At 47.4% G+C, this 17,066-nt stretch overlaps 1 protein-coding gene and 1 long non-coding RNA gene across 3 annotated transcripts in view; one reads left to right on the top strand and one right to left on the bottom strand.

Moving 5' to 3' along the window:
- Positions 1–17,066, top strand: part of LOC125990568 (protein eva-1 homolog A) — a 106,787-nt gene that overhangs the window by 14,863 nt on the left and 74,858 nt on the right. For both annotated transcript variants that reach the window (XM_049757884.2, XM_049757885.2), the window contains one exon: positions 1,225–1,390. The gene's annotated coding sequence lies outside the window, so the exon portion shown is untranslated. The remainder of the gene's footprint in view (positions 1–1,224; positions 1,391–17,066) is intronic.
- LOC137839788 (uncharacterized) lies at positions 5,085–9,468 on the bottom strand. Its single transcript, XR_011086022.1, has 2 exons — positions 6,048–9,468; positions 5,085–5,818 (listed from the first exon to the last, which is right to left on the bottom strand). It is a non-coding gene; the product is annotated as an uncharacterized lncRNA (long non-coding RNA).

The raw sequence follows: 17,066 nt of genomic DNA, 5'->3' as shown, positions 1-17,066 counted from the left end.
TTATAAAATAAATTAAAAAATATGTAAAATAAAATTATTTTGTTATTAATTTAGATGTTTAGATAATTTAGTAGTTAGTGCTCGGAAAAACCCCAACATGCTACTCTTTAATAATTAATACCACATTGATGTAATGGTTTGGTGGTGGGGGGGGGGGGGGGGTAAACGGTGGTGGAAAAAACCAAAACAACAGATGGACCGTGAATGTCTTTAACCCAGATTCTGCCGCTCTAATCCCGTCTCCCCTGCAAGAATCTCCACGTCGCGTGCTCGACGTGCCACCGAGAGAATATTCAGGTGCCCCCCTGACTCAGGTCGGGATGGCTTCTTTGCCGTCGTCAAGGCAACCCGAGTGTCTGTTTTGCATTTTTCAAGTGGCGCCGAAATGATAGAACTCGTTGGAAATGAGCAGTTGGTGTGGGGGTAGTGGGACCCAGACTGTCAGCCGTCGGGGTTTAAAGAGGCGGGGGGGGTGGCATCCCTCAGCTGATGGTGGGCGGGGTTAGTCAGCTGATGGCATCAACAAGAGATGGGGGTGCTCGCTTAAGCAGTCAGCTGGCATAACATCATTATTTGACCTTGTAAAACAGGTCAGTGGGAGGACTTAATGGCCCTCATTGCACGCACAATGTGTACCCCGTCGCTGTCACGTTTTGGCGCCCTCTTGCCAATCCAAACCTTTCTAGGTCAGGTCAGAGGTCATGTTGGATATAAGGGATTGCCTCATAAATTAGTTGATTACAAATCCCTAATTACACATTTCTAATCTTTGTCCGATGTGGTTTAAGCACTAAAACGATGAAGAGACAGTGTGAAGTGACCTTTAAATTATTATTTTTTTTAGTTCAATTGTGCGTCACAGGTCTCTTTTGTAATGTTGGTTTACAATTTGTAGCAGAAGATATCAGTTGCTATCGACATCTGGCCTGGCGTTTATCCACCGAGAGCGCCATCGACGGCTGTTTAGAGCTTTTGTCGATTTTTACCTGAAATCAATACCATGCCATCGCTGACGCAGCAGAAACGGCAGCCAGACAAGAATCAATGAGTTTGTTAATGGGATCAAAAACCGCCGCAGTTGCTGGAACACCTTCAAGGTTGCGACTCGAAAACGAGTATTGCACAAAAGCAGTGCAATGAGAGAAAAATTGGGTTCGGAAATGTCCATCTTTGAATATTTGCTTAAATGTAGTCTTAAAGATTAACCTCAAGATCTTTTTTTAGAAATGCTGTTCATCCATATCCATGATAAGGACTCGGAAATTCCATATATGAGGAATCAGGAAATCCATTAATGAGGAATCAGGAAATCCATTAATGAGGAATCAGGAATTCCATACATGAGGAATCAGAATTTCCAAGTGATCCCCGTTGCATCTTCGGATTCAAGGTAAGTTTGTTTTCCATTTTCAAGTCTGTTTTTGTTATTTACTGTAGTTTTCTGACTATAAGGCGCACTTAAAATGAATTAATTTTAAATGATTCAACATAAGTTTGTTTTCCATTTTAAAGAGTCTGTTTTTGTTATTTACTGTGGTTTTCTGACTATAAGACTCACTTAAAATGAATTAATTTTTAATGATTCAAGGTAAGTTTGTTTTACATTTTCAAGAGTCTGATTTTGTTATTTACTGTAGTTTTCTGACTATAATGCGCACTTAAAATGAATAAATTTTTAATGATTGAAGGTAAGTTTGTTTTCCATTTTCAAGTCTGTTTTTATTATTTACCGTAGTATTCTGACTATAAGGTGCGCTTAAAATGAATTAATTTTTAATGATTGAAGGTAAGTTTGTTTTCCATTTTCAAGAGTCTGTTTTTGTTATTTACTGTAGTTTTCTGACTATAAGGCTCACTTAAAATGAATTAATTTTTAATGATTCAAGGTAAGTTTGTTTTCCATTTTCAAGAGTCTCTTTTGGTTATTTACTGTAGTTTTCTGACTATAATGCACACTTAAAATTAATAAATTTTTAATGATTGAAGGTAAGTTTGTTTTTCATTTTCAAGAGTCTGTTTTCTGACTATAAAGTGTGCTTAAAATGAATTAATTTTTAATGATTGAAGGTAAGTTTGTTTTCCATTTTCAAGAGTCTGTTTTTGTTATTTACTGTAGTTTTCTGAGTATAAGGCACACTTAAAATGAATTAAGTTGTAACGTTCCCTAATGTCCTTTATCTGAAAATACCCCCAAATAAACCTGCTGATCCGGTACGGCCTGAAAGTCAGAAAAATACACTAAATCAGCCCTTCACACGGCTGGCTTTTAACTTGTTGATGGTATTGGCAACGCCACTTGCGGCTGCATTAAGAGGATGAGCTTGCAGCTTTTACCTTGACAGCACTTTTATTATCGCTCCGAGCACCCTAAAAAGCTGACTGGCTCTTTTCTATTCCCTTGTTGGCTAAAACGACATTCTTTTTTGTCCTGTAAGATGTGCGAACGTTGGATGTCAATGATAATTAATTGGAGCTACGCAATTAATTGATGATTTATTCTACCGTAAACTGGCAAAATATGCTAATCGGCTGCAATTTGGCTGTTGTTTTTATTTGTTGGCTTGTAAAATGTTAAATGGACTGATGTTAAAAAAAAAGCTTTAAAATTTAATATGTCTTGACTGATAAAAATGTTGGAATAATGAAATGGGAGATATAAAATTGTTACTTGGGGGCAGAGTTTTAAACACACAGCTGATTAGTCCCAATCATAAAGTCGAGCGAAGGAATTTGGGGAGGGAAAACAGAAGGCGTCCGAAAACGGCCGTGTGTGCATTTTTTTATTGGTGTCATGAGAGGAGGAATCAATAAAAGAGGTGAAAAAAAGCTTCACGCTTTTAAAAGCTCCATCACGGAGGCAATTAAAGAGGCCTTCAAAGAGTCGGCCTAATCAGCGCTTAAATAAAGATAGGAGCGAGCGAGGCGGCGCTTCTGTAATCTAACCGCCCTGGACTTTGTGGCCCTTCGAACCCGACGTGTGTGTGTGTTTATATGCCTTCGCTTGCGCACATGTGGCAGAAAGCCCGGACGTGTTTGTGACAGCTTGTATGTGGTTAACGGGCCCGTTAAAGGGTCCACTCCTTCCCTGTCAGTCTGGCGCGGCTGACCTCTGTCTAAACCGACAAAGCAGATGTGTACGCCGGCGTTCTAAATGGCGCTGGTTCCGCGGACGCCCCGCCCCTCCGTATCCGTGACCCCCCCCCTCCTTCCGTTTACCTGCCCGTCTTATCTGCGGGCTCCATAGACCCATTCGTCATGTGTGTAGGTTCTCACCGTGATAAGGCGCCTTGCCGGTGAGTCAATACGGCCGGCGTTTGCTCTTTCTTGCCTTGCCGCTCCCCGCTTAAAGAGGCGGCGTGTCGACATAGCAGATTCCAGCCGGAGCAATGAGTTTACTCTGGGCACACAAGAGTTCGTTACCCAGGTGGAAGAAAAATCGTACGTATGTCGGTCTGCAGCGGAAGGGGAAAAAAGTCTACCGAGCCGTTCATCCAATTGCCGCGATTTAGTTTGTGAAAGTGGACGTAAAAGTCAAGTCGTCCCGTGTTGACCGTTAAAAAAGATTACAGGTTAAAAGCTCGGCTTTTCACAGCCCTGGAGGCCGTGTCCTTTCTCCAATCTTGCCAATGGCGGCCCAACTCCTTTCCCCTCCTTGCCATTAACCCCCGTCACCTCTCGCCTCCCGGCACGTCAACCCTCGCTTAAGCTAGCGTTATTAGCGCCGCTCATTAGGACGGCATTAGTGTCAGAGATGCACACATTGATATGGAAGCCAAAGAAGACACCCCAAGCCCCCCAAAAAAAAATCTTCTGTAGCTTCAGCAACTCTTCACGCTATTGTTCAGGGAGGCCTGGGTCAGAGGTCATTCGTCCACCGGAGCCATCCCGCTTCTTCATCCCTAGCTCACTGTCATGACAATTCACCAGTCACGCCGGTCCCTGTCAGCGGGTCCCGACACAGCCGTCACTTACGCTCGCTGGCGTGTGAATGCGCTTACGTACGCTTTGCCGTCTGAGCGCTTGGCGGCCCCTCGACTACTTAAAAACCATCGAGCCCGAGAAGACAAAGAGACTTTTCTTTCGTAGTGACCCGGTCTTATTGGAGGCAGGGTCAAAACATTTATTGTAATTGGGCTTTTTGTGTCATTACGTTGGTCAGCTTGGCTTTGGAGAGATTTGGAAGGATCTGGAAACATATGCCTGCAATCTCACAAAAGTGGAGTTTGAACCGTGTCGAGGAGCTGCGAGGTGACACTGAAGTTGAGATTGTTACAGATTACCAGTATATGTTATTTGAAGTCGCTAATGATGTCTTAGCGGAGGTTAGCGATAGACTGAGTCCTTTTATATTGTTTGTATGTTTTACAAGCGTTCAGGTGGTTTATACAAGCCCACCATGTCAGTTTTGGAAAGTTAAACTACAACCTGACATTTTGTCCAAATAGCATTATTCTTCGAGTTCAAACACAGAACCTCAAAACTATCAGACATGCTAGCTAACCGTTAGTCCACCATATATAGTAATTACAGACTTGGAGTTCTAAGGGGTTAAGCTCTGTCGTCGTTTTGTTTGGCGAAAAACAAACGGGGATCAAAGTGCTCGGGTCTCTTTTCCACGTGAGTGAGGAGCCGGGCTGATAGCGAGCGGCCGCTAGCCTTGGCCCTGTGACCCAGATAGCGCCACTTAGCAAACCACTGCCCACATTCCCATTGCTTACTTGCAAATGGCCCCTTTCCTCCTAATCATTAACACGCTAACACACCATGTTTCTACACGTTTTTGTTTGGCGCTCGACGCTAAGAAAAACAGCTACGTAATTGTTACGTGGTTACATTTAGCCACATTAGCATCTTGTCTTCAGAATGTGATCGAGTCCCCAAGAACAACGTATGTGATAGTCAATTTAGAAAACAAAACAAAAGCGGTAGACGTTAGCTAACTCCTCAAACAGTTAAGCTACTTTATGATACGTTTGATGTATGCGCCGTGTAGGCTACACGTGTGCCTTCCCGCGAGGTCACTCCAGCTCACATCCCTTTCCTTGTGTTTATATCTCATAAAAGAACACACACACACGCTGTCAGACGTCTCACTGTGATTTTTCTCGCGGGGGCCCCTCGAGGCTGCTCATTTAACAAGCAAAAAAGAATGCGTGAAATAGAGCGAGTCAGGAGATGAAACGCTAGCAAAGCCGTGACTCAACAGTATCGAGTGTTCAGGTGAGCAGAGGTGAGAGGACGAGCATGTGTGGGTGTGTGTGTGTGAGGTTCTCCTGCATCGTTGGAGGAGTGATTGACTTCTGGTTTGTTGGCTGACTGGTGTCCTAAGCAAGGATTCACCTTGGGGAAGCCACCTGATAGGCTACTTAGGCCTCAAGGAGACAGGTGAGGGTCAAAGAGCCCAGTCAGGAACCCAAATGGAGTCTTCTGATTTTTCTCTCTCTTTGGATTAGCCATCCGTTCATTTTGTTCCTGCAGAAACCGGAAAGGATTTGGAGAAGGGAATTCACCCACGCAAAAAAAAAAAAAAAAAACATTGCTCGGTTGCTGCGAGGGTAGCGCCGCCACCCACGCTTCACGTTCCTCCGCTGATCCCGCTGTAGGTGTTCGCCTGCCTTGCATCATCTTGGCTCAGGCACACTCGAGTTGACTCTGGAGAGCACCGACGGGCAACAGTTTCCGTCTTTTTAGATTCATTCCTCCGCGAGACGTGTCGGATTTGATTCCTGAGGCAGTTTCCGGGTAGCTCGGGCGAGATGCCAAACCCTCTCCGGTTTCTTTCGCGGCTGCGTGAATCGCTTTCATTCCATGGGCGCCACTGTAGCCAGAAGTCAGATTGCAGATGATCGCAACACAAACGCACAACAGATTTGGATTATCATAATCCACCAACAACAGCCGAAATCTCTTAGAGTCAAACGTTAACGCTCCCCTCTGAAGCCTCTTTTAAAGTCCTCCCAAGAAAAAAAAAACCTCAAGACATGATAATTACACGGAGTGCCTCTTCACTTATGAATATGGCAATAAATCTTCCTCCTCATACTCACCTGTGTGCACCTGAGCGTCTCTCAGCACCTTAAGAACGTGGCAGTTTAATAATATTACCCTTTAATAATAATAAGTAAGGACGTAATGATCGCACGGGAGAGCGCCGTCGATTTCGTCGCATTTGAAATCCCAAACGGACAAAATCTTTGAAGTGTCAGTGTGTAGGCGTTTACCTGCCAGAACTATGGATTTATTATTATTTTTTTTTAGCCACACCCACTTCATTTTTAACACAATGAATGCTTGACAGTCTGTTTGATGTGCTTAGAAGCTCTGAAGTATAACATCCGTCAGCTTTGATGTGTTGGCTTAAATCCTCCCCCCCCCTAAAGCTCCATTTCACTTTTTCTTTCCTTTTTCACTGTCGTCAATTATTTCGTTCCTAGATCAAATCTGTTTTATGTACAATCAAAAATTTGCTAAAAGACAGCGGCAGATGTGTTTCTGGTGCCAGTTCCGTTGCGTTGGCAAGCACACTGGATCTATCGCCTCCCAAGCTGGGAGTCCTCTTGCGTCTGGGACGCAGCCGGCTTTGTGAGATCGGATCAGTCCGGGACAGGAAATACCCTCTAACAAGCAAGAGTCAAAATGTGATTAGGCTTCATTTTTTCCCCCCATGTCTGTGGGTTTTATGTGCCTGTTCTGGTGACTCACATCGCTCAGGTAATGACACATTATCCTTCGACACACACACGGTAAAGCGGCCGCGACTTTACAGCCGTGATCAAACGCAACGTGGTGTTGTTTCATCACTCTTCTCCACCAAATGAGGCCAATCATTTCGTTTTATGACAAGTCTCCAGCTTGCTGCCATGATGGCTCCAGGCCTTTGCCTTCACTTTATTTCCTAATCGTGCCTTTATGACAAATTGTCCCGGCAGTTTTGTTTATGATGAACTCCTAACCTTAGGCCAGCCTGGTTTTTGGGTTTGACAGGATAGTCTCTCCCCTGTCGGTCACTAACGAGTCGCCGCGCACTGACCTCTCGGGCGGTTGAAATTAGATGTAAATTGTGCCTGATTTTTACGGGGGTCCCTAACGTGATCCAGATCCCCCCCGGCATCCCCTGCCAGCGGGTCAACGCCGTGAGAACGTCTCGCTCCCTAACGACATTTGGAGTGGTCGATGAGAGGGGTCGCGGGTAATGGTGACCTCACCGGCCTACACTTCACTTCCTTCTAATTAGAGCGCCGGGCCAGATCAAAGGAGCCGAGCATATCGCAGCAGGAGGGCTACTGAAGAAGGAGGCAGGCTAGTAAAGACCAAGGGGAGGCGGGAGCAAGACCAAAAGCCTGGAGGAGCCTTTTCTATAGGTAATCGTGTACGGATGGGGGAGATTTTTTCTTTTTTTCATTAGTTCTTAAGGTCAAGGGAGCACTCAACCTGTGGGATGGAACTTCTCTCTAGTGGCATCCGGCGTCCCTTAAAGGCTAAGCAGGGGACTCGAACGATAGACCGAGCTAGACGCACAGGAAGTGGCAACACAAATTTGCAAAAAAAAATCATCACATACAAAATAAGCAGATGGAAATTAGGTGGTTCCCATGGTTACTAAAAAGGAGCACAAGCTGGACATGTGAGCGTAGGAATATGTAATTGCACTTGGGGACACTTCAGTCCTGTATAAAAATAACATTGAGCAGACGCAGTTCGGAAGTTAAGTGCGGCTTTTATGCCACTTGACTTATACAAAAACGAGGTCAACTCGTATCCTGCAACAATTTTAAATTGAAGCCTTAACATGGCTGACAAAATCCAACAATGTATATATTTCAATTTTTAGCTTTAATATTATTGACAAACTCCGGGTAGTATTGTAGGGGTTCCAAGACTGACCCCTGGGGAAACCCTCAGGTAATAATTTGGTTTCGAAAAGCATATCTATTTTTAATCTATCTCCAACTGTTACATTTTTGCTCTTTTATGGCATATCGTTAGGTTTGTTTGCGGCAGCTTTGTATGGGTTTTATATTTCCGAACATATGGCAGAAATGTAGGCTAATGTGATACCCTTCAATGAGCTTTCAGTAATTTGCCAGCGATCTGCTATCGAAATCCACTTTCCCCTACGAAACAGATGCTAGAGCTCCAGTGTGTTGGCCGACACGCTCTACCGTGCTTTAAATTGCATAATTAGGATTAAAGCCGTATTAAGCCAGACTCCGGCTATCGTCTGTATAAAATCGTGTCATCCCTGTCGCTCACCTGGATCAGGAAATCTTGGAACGCCACGACATTCCAGTCTCAGACAATGAAGGCCACAGTGAAGCGAAATTTGGCACTGAACGGCGAGGCCTATAGCATGCTTGTCAAAATACATCCATCAAGTTAAGTTTGGATTATTTGTAAACCTAACCGCGGAGGAAAAGGGCGATTTTGGCTAATCGAAAGCACTCATAAATCACAGTGATTAAAAACTTGTTTGTAAAAGTCAAGAAGCAGAGCCGCTCTAGTCAGCCATGTCGCCCCCCCTGGGGGCGAACCAGTCCGCGAAACAACCCCCTACTATTGATGTTGACATGTTCACTGACCTAGTCCGTCAACACACGCACGCAAACACACACACAATTGGGCTAGCTATTCCGTGCGAACAGGCTCTGATATCATTTGTCGTCTGATCAACTCTAATCTGACCTCGGTGTGTGTGTGCCCCCCGCCCCCCTGCATGAAATTCAAGTTAGTAGCTTGTATTTTCACGTGTTTAGTCTGTTTAAAGATGTGGGCCCGGCTAACGAGTGCTACTAAAATAAGTTTGCAAAGTGACTGACAGCTCTCGACGCCAACTCGTTATGGTAACAATTACCTTGGAATCTATCGGTCTAATTTGAGTCCAACGACTGAGGCCTTATTGTGCGGCGGCGGCGGAACACAGCGGCCCGCTTCTCATCTCCCAGCCCGGCGCATCATTTTGGGCTTGACCCCTCGGGGCCCCCTTCAACCCTTCTCCTCCTAATACCTTCCTGTCTCCATTATCGGTCCGTGGAGGTCACGCTATGTAAAGGTCAGGGTTGAGGGGGTCATGGCATCGCCCAGGCAGGATGCCAAAAATAGGTGGCCTGTATTTTGATTTTTTTTTAAACCCAACGGAAATAACTGCGAGCCATCCACTTGAGCTGTGATTTATGTCTTTGCGTCATTCATTTTCTTTACTTGGAGAAGTCGGCATGAATAGTTAGGAGAAAGTCCTACTGCGCCTTAACTAAACAAGTACCAGTTTATCGGCCCGCATACCAATGTCGTTGTTCATAACTGAAGGCAAGTCGGCGTCCATTTTGAGTGAGTACCGGAGTTGTGATACTTTAGAGTTATTTACATCAAAGTACCTGGATGTCTATTTAAGTGCGAGGCCTGCATGCAGGATGCCCGCCCGCCCGCTTGCCGTAATCCAAAACGACGTCCGCCCCTCTAGCATAAATCACTCCCAGTGTGGTCTGTAGGATCTGAATACGCCTGCATGGCGGCCTGCATTCCCGAGCGGCAGCTCACCTGCGCGGCGGCAACGGCGGCACGGTGACGGCAAATCGGGGCTCCTCCTCCTCGCCTTGCCTTGTTGCTGTTAACGCTCCCGGCGCAGATGCAACGTGAGAGCACTTCTTAAGGTTCTGCTGAATGGGACGAGTCGACGTCGTTGGTTAAGTTGACACGCAAGTGACAAATGGCGCCGCGCCATTTAAGTGCGCGCGGGTATCTACAATTACCTGAAGAGCTGAGAGGAATATAGCGCCGCTATAAAGACTCCCACCTCCTGACCCAGAGGGGCCAACCTGTAATAAGAACCGTTGGAATGGCGTGATTGATCGCGCAGCTGAGAACGCGGCAGGCTGGATGGGCCACTGCTTGCCAGTGCTGATGATGGTATGCAGAGCGTGTGTGTGTTTCGCAGAGGAAGGCCGCGTTCACCTCAAGCGAGGTGTTTTGTTTGTTCCTGCCAGCTGTTTGTCAACGCACTGTTTCAAAGTGACATCTGCGTGATAGATGCCCCGCAAGCACAATGAGGCTCGGAGAGGGGAGGGGCCGAGTTAAACGTTTGTTGGCATCCCGTTTTGCATACCTGATGTCATCTTGAAGCATGTTCTCACGGCCCTCACGGGCAAGTTGTGTCTTTGTCGCTGTTACGTCTTTGCATTCTTCTGATTGTAGCTAGCTAGCGATTATGCGTGTGAAAAGTAGCCAAAGCGGTCACATGTTGTACTTGAGTATTCAAAAAAGAGGCGAGGGGGGGCTTCAAATAGCACGTCTGGCAATTTACAACACCCATCCCCCATGTCCCTGGAAAAAACAAACAAAAAATGAGTAGGTGCGATTTGCCGGTGTCTGATCCGATTAGCCTCGTCTCCCGAGCCCGCCCTTCTGCGGGTCGTGAGGGCGCTCGACGATTCCCCGCCGTGACTCAGTCACACCTGCAGCTGCCGACTTCCCGGCGTCACACTCCACTGAATGCAAGTCTGATTCCCTCTATGATAAGGATTGCGCCTTTGTGGGCGGAGCTTGAGAGTCAAAAAGATGATTGAAAAGTTGTTGCGTCTCGATGGGTGGGAGGCGTTCGGATGGGCCGAGTGACAGAAAGATGATGGGGGCGGAATGGATTTTATTTTTGACGTCGGAAGAGTTGATTGATTGATAGTTTAAAAGTCCCTGAGGGAAATCATTGCTTGAACTTCCTTTGCTTTTTATGGGTGCAGTCTTCAAGCCATTTTTTTTACTTGCAATTCACACTCAGCAAAATGAGGGCAAACAATTGGAAAATAATTATTAATGATATGTGATTGTGGCACTGAAAAATCCTGCAGTGAGTTTCTGCCATATCTTCCTGACTTTTTGAATAAGAAGCAAAAAAAAAAAAAGCAAACTAACTCGTTTTTAACGCTCTCTTCTGAAGTGAGTTCTCGTCAGATCATGCTGACGTGCGTCGCGCAATTAGACGTTTTTTGTCTCGCGGGCACGTTTTCCCGACAACGTTGGTCAATTTCCAAATAGACTTCAAAGCTTCCACTTCCACTACTTCCTTCCATAAATACCTGCTTTGAATGTACTTTTAACCCGCCCCCTCCCCCTTGCGCATGTGTGTAGCACATCTCTATTGAGTGCCCACTTGCACCCTTGGTGTCGAGTTGTTTCCTACAAGACACTCAGGCGTCAACAAAGGTGCATTGTGCACTTTACACTCCAAAATAAAAATAACTGCAAAGGAACAATGGAGCGTTTGTGGATGCTGTGCAAAAGGTGGGGAAGGGAGGGCGGGGGGGCAGGCGGGGGGGAATCTTTCCAGGAGGAGAAGTTGTTGTGTAAGTTAAGGAGGAATTCAAAGTGTTTCAGAAGATATTAGGTAGAAGAGCTGGCAGAACATTCTCTCACGTTTGGCTGTGAAGTGTCGCGGTGAGCGCCAGGCCGCGGTGCCCTGGTGGGGGCCAGTGACCCCCCCAAACACACACACTGTCTCAGGGGCTGTTAACAGGCTTGGTAGCGAGATATTGCCTAGGGGGGAAAAAAAAGTCAAGTGTGTGAAATTGCTTTGTGACCGGGCCGAGTCGACAAGAGTTGCACAAGGCTGGTGACAAGCCGGCCTCTCCTTCTTTACGGCCCTGGATTATTTGAAAATGCATTACTCACACCCGCTGTCAAAATAGAGCTTAAGGCCAATGTGCGCGGACGAAAAAAAGAAAAATTGGCTCACACAAATCAAGCGTGGGTAGCTGAGGTCAAAAGATGAAAGTTGAGCAATTATTAGTGGATGGAATTTAAAAAAATAAAAATAAAGCATCATCACGCTTAGTTGGCAAAAGTCGCCCACCAAAGACCCCAGCGAGCCTCAGCGACATAGAATGTCCCGACGCAGCGTTTTTTTTTTTTTTTTTTAAACATTTTTGCACGCGTCACACGCAGGCTGACAAGGGCACTCTGGCCTGGCGACGTGTAGGCTCGGCAAATCTGCTGACATCGGCGCTTTGCACTGACAGGCCTCAGTCGGCCGTCGACACTCGCAATGAGCGACCCAAAGATTGTTGCTACGTAATTTCCGACCTATCCACTCTGCTGCTCGACAGGGAAGCAGACATTAGCCTTTTTTTTTTTTTTGCTGCGGAATTGTTTGGGTTGAGGTGGGAAAGTGGGTCAGTGTCAAACACCCCCAGGGAAGAAATAATGTAGCGAACTGGGGTATAGTGACTCGTGGAGAGATGGGATGAGAGTCGAGTGAATTAACTACTCATGCAGAAAAAAAGCAAGCCTCCAACCTTTGCAGCCGTGCCCCAAAAAAACAAGCCGATTGCCATAGCTCTGCCATCCAAAAAGGAATGAGAAGAGATCATTGCCCCCCCCACCAGTTCCTTCTCGACTTCCTTCCCGCCTCTCCTCGACAGCAGGGGAGAAGCGACCAGAAGGGGTGAGAGACGTGGACGTGTGAGCGAAGGAACACTTTCTTCCATTCGCTCGCATGAAGTCGTCACCATCCCCTCCGCCGCCGTCTGTCCTCCCTTCCTCGCCTGCCCGCCCGCCCGCCGCCTGCTCCTCAAAGTGTTTATTCAGGCTAGCATTGTTTCCTCGCTCCTCATTTTCGCAGCAAAGACTCCCTGAGCGCGATTCAGCGCATTCACTCGAGGACAGTAGGGGAAATGAAAAGACATTTTGGGGGGTAAAGACCCCCTAAGTAAGCGGGAGGCCGAGGGGGGGGAGTGGTCCGTGCCAGTGAGAGGTGGCAATAGTGGAATGGGGCCTCTTCGCTCCGTGCCCCTCGCTGATTGAGATGTACCCCACACAGGCTGAAGCCACTTTGAGGTGGTACCGCGGTGCGAAAGACCCCCTTTAGCCTCCGTAGCGCCAATTCCAGTCAAGAGCCTGCTGAGAAGCGGCTTGTGGAGCGAGGGGGCGACATGCCACTGGACACGGCCGAAAGGAAGCCGTGGATGGGCAGGATGGGGTACCGCTCGCTGCCAGGGTTGCCTGGGTAACCGCAGCCGCCAGGAAGAGGCATGGACCCCCCTCCCTTCATGTAATATTTTTAGAGCGAGCTTTGTGTGATTGCCGCTGTGGCGATGCGCCCATCCCTGCCGCTCGGGTGTCTCAGATGCTGCCCTTCGATGACACGGCGTCAACGCCACTTTCATTTGAAGCTCGACGTGACATGGTAGGAGTGTCTGGCAATCCTACTCGGTGACTTTTATGACGGCCCAAGCACAATAGTTGGAGAAATTACCGCCGAATCGACAGATTGATTTTGCAGTGAGGTGTGTGTGTGATTTCAAAAGCGTGGCTCGTGTTATGGCTCTGCGGGAATATAAAGCGCTGAGTGAATATAAAGCGCTGAGTGTATTGTGAGCCGCTAGAAGGTGTTCTGGTATCCATTTGGACCAATCGGCACTGATGACAAGGGGGTGGCGAGAGGGGCTTAGGGGGGGAGGTTGCCCCCCAGATAACTACTGCTCTTCCCTGATCAAACAAACCGCCAAGGGAGATGCTTTGGCTTACTCCACCCGCCATATTTTCCTTCCTAAGCGAGGGGGGGGGTCCATGATTCATCAGCTGAAGCGAAAGACAGGAAGCATTTTGGAGCAAACGGCGCTTCAAATGGAAATGTAACTTATACCTGATGGGAATGAGTGATGCATGGCAAGGTTGAGGCCAGACGGTAGTCAGCCTTAACCAAAAAAAAAAGATAATTGGCCTCTGCCGACTTAGTAATGGAGCCGCGAAATACGTGAAAACGCGAGCCTTCTTCGAACTGAATTTGAAATATCATTCAGGTTGAACAAAGATGAGGAGACAGAGGTAATGGCGAGGGCCCGACGGGCCTAATCCCTCCTTGGTGGCCCGGCTTGCCTTCAGCACAACAGGTCGTGTAATTACCCCCGCTCGGCTGGCAGCTCACAACTCGAGCGGCGGGGAGCGGGCTAATACGCTTCATCCTCTATGCGCACTGGCCCACGTCCGGAAAACGGCACAGATTTTTTAGGTGGGTTTAAATCATATTTGTTTGGGGGGCTCCAACATGAGGACAACAAGACTCGATGCTACACCCCGCCAAGAGATCTCATGCTTAATGGAGCAACCGTAATGGACTGCTAAGAACATTAATAATAGATCAGCTGCGGGTCTCTGATAGCATCTAAATAGCTCCTGAACATGATGACATATTCCGGATCAATAAAAAGACACTTTACACCCGGCGCTAGTGCTAACCTCAGGAACGAATTTCCTTCTGTGCTCTGGATTGATTTAGTGTTGTGGTCAATGTCACCTTTTCAAGAAAACGTGCGGTCATTTGTAAATTTGATAAAATTTTGTATCTGCTAGTCTTGGCGCCTGGGCGGCCATTGCTGGCATTGTTATGTAACATCTCATTTGCATATCAAGACAAATAGCTGACATTTTTGCGTGGTGTGAGGCAAACCAGATCACCCACCCCGCACTGAAGTCTCCAGGTCAAAGGTTAGACTCTTTTAGGGTGCCGACGTTTCGCTACTTTTTTTTTTTGCACATTTTGCCATATTTAACCATAACATGATGTGTCAAAATATATTTTTCTGTCTGCTCCTCCTCACGTTGTAAGACAACCATCCTGGATCGTGCACCCCTCTTCATTCCATCCCATCTCAACCAACCATGACCCCCCCATGGGGGAGGGGGGGGGTCATACAATGACTGTCATGCATATCATTATTGGCAGGGGCCCTCCTTCCCCTCTGGGGGTCCGCTCATTGACCTCCCAACAAAGGATGAAAGTGTCCCATCCAGGGGAGGGGGCCGGCCAGGCCGAGGTTGGGGTGAAGAGGCCTGCGTCCTCCTCCGGGTCGGGATAAGACCCAGCGGGGCTTTCTTCACGCTAATAGGCACGACCCCTGAACCCCACACAAAGAGCGTCACTTCAGGAGCCGTGGGCACTCGGTGGGTGAGAGCAAGCGGGGACCAATGGGACGGAGATTGGGGGGACTGACAGAATGGGAGCGCTGACTTTACAGAGGACACAAACAAGAGAGCAGAGATCACAACCACGGGGACATTCGGGGACGCTCGGCTCTTTGTTTTAGGGGACGGGACTTGTTGCGGAGGTTCAAAGGTTCTTTCCCCATTGCAGAAGTTCTCCAGTGTCTTAATAGCCAAAGTGGGAGGGATTGTTGTGCTTTTCACATTGGCTTTAATTACTTGTTGCTGGTGTGGCGTTTGGAACGTTACAACAGCGCCTGACATGTGTATCCAATCTATTATTTCAGCCGGCTTTTGAAATACGCTCGGTAGAATCGCTGGATGGTAGCCAAGAGCACGCTTTGATTTTTTTTTTGTGTGTACATCAAGCCATCCGTTTTCTAGACTTACTGTCGGTGACTCGTTAGGGTCACGGATGAGCTGGAGCCAATACTGGTTGACTAGCGCGTTAGCCACGCCTCAAAAAGAAGCCACATTATATATGCTATATTTTAAATTTAGGAAATAAATTATCTTTTTAAATCATGTGCTTGCTGTTGTATCGGAGAACATCTTTGCAATACAGTAAGCTCTGAAGGAGTTTCTAATGTGGGAACCAGAGGCCCCTCCTGGCCTTCCCGTTTCAGCTCCGTTGATCAGAAGAGAGGAGTGAGAAAGTGGGTGGGTGGGGGGGGGGGGGGGGGGGGGTCTACTGTACCTGCAGGGAAGCTCCAGTGTGAGGCAACAAGAGGGGTCCACTTTTTGGTTCTGCTATAATCCATCCACAATGGCTCCCCTCCCTCCCCCACCTCTGCTTCACCTTCACCCTGCAGGGCGACCTGTCCCCCCCTCCAATAAAACTCTCAGCGTCTTCCCACATCCTCATGCTAGCGCAGATAGAATGATGGAAAATGTATTCCACTGGAAGCCATCATGAGATGTCAAATGGTTATTTTGGCTACAATTGATTTTGTTTGCAGGGGCGAGGGGGGTTCATTTTTTTTCTTCAGGGTGTGTGTGGGGAAGACTATGACACTCAAGCCACAAATAAATTGCTCAGATTTTTGCAATATAGGTTGTCATTGTTTTTTCAATGGTCATGTCAGCTGTAATACCTTCATGATATTTAAGATTATACATTTTATTTCAAGATAGTGAATGTGATACACACACTTGTGCACACGCACACACACGCAGGCTGGAAGAGTGTTATGTCAAGTACCCCCCATCAAGCTTTGTTCCTGTGCACTGAAGTGAGTGAAGCGAATGCCAATTCTTCATTCTCACCCCAACTTTTATCCTCTCCTCCCTCACCCCCGCCCTCCCCGCCGAGTTTGTCCTAATCCGTATTGAGGAACGCCACCCCACCCTTCCTCTTTTCCTTCCTCTTCACCTGAACACCCCCCCCCCTCACCCGTTTTTTTAAAATTATTTGAATTCATTTGCTCCCCCAATTTAAGTCCTGATTTCCTTCATGACTGAGATTTTGACTTTTTCTTCAGCGTGATTGACAGCTCAGCTCGCCCCCTCCACTGGCTCCCATCCCCGCAACTCACTATACCTGATCCATCACTCCCATTTATTTATTTTTTTACATTCCATTACTCTTCTCCAGCATCCCATCATGGATCTGAGACAAAGCAGACCCCCGGGGTACCAGCCCCCCCCCCCCACCCCCCACCCTACTACCCTTCAGTTTCCGACCAGGCTTGGGCCGGTTAATCTTCCCGAGGCGTTCAGTGTCTTACTGCCCCCCTCCCCAATGCCAGCAGACAAAGAGAGGGGTCCCTAATTCTCCCTTTCTCTCCTTTGCCCCCCACCCCCCACCCCCACCTACATTCTCCATCCATTGGGCCTCAGAACCAGCGGAAAGGCTTTGAAGACTCAGGGCCCCCCTTCGCTCCTGCCTTCCATCCTTCTAGTACCCTGAAAAAAAATGGCTGAACTGTCAGGGTGGCCCATCTTCCTATACCACCCCCGTCCCACCATATAGATGCCCACCCCCCAAGTCTCCACTCATAAAGGAAGGACATGCTAGAGAATGCATTTGATCCTCATTGAGTGTGTGATTGGTGACGTTGCCAGATTTGCTCGCAAAAGGCGGCCATTTTTAATTGGGC

This window comes from Syngnathus scovelli, chromosome 20 (assembly GCF_024217435.2).
Source record: "Syngnathus scovelli strain Florida chromosome 20, RoL_Ssco_1.2, whole genome shotgun sequence".
Classification (NCBI taxonomy): Eukaryota; Metazoa; Chordata; class Actinopteri; order Syngnathiformes; family Syngnathidae; genus Syngnathus; species Syngnathus scovelli.
This window is presented reverse-complemented; position numbering and strand designations above follow the sequence as displayed.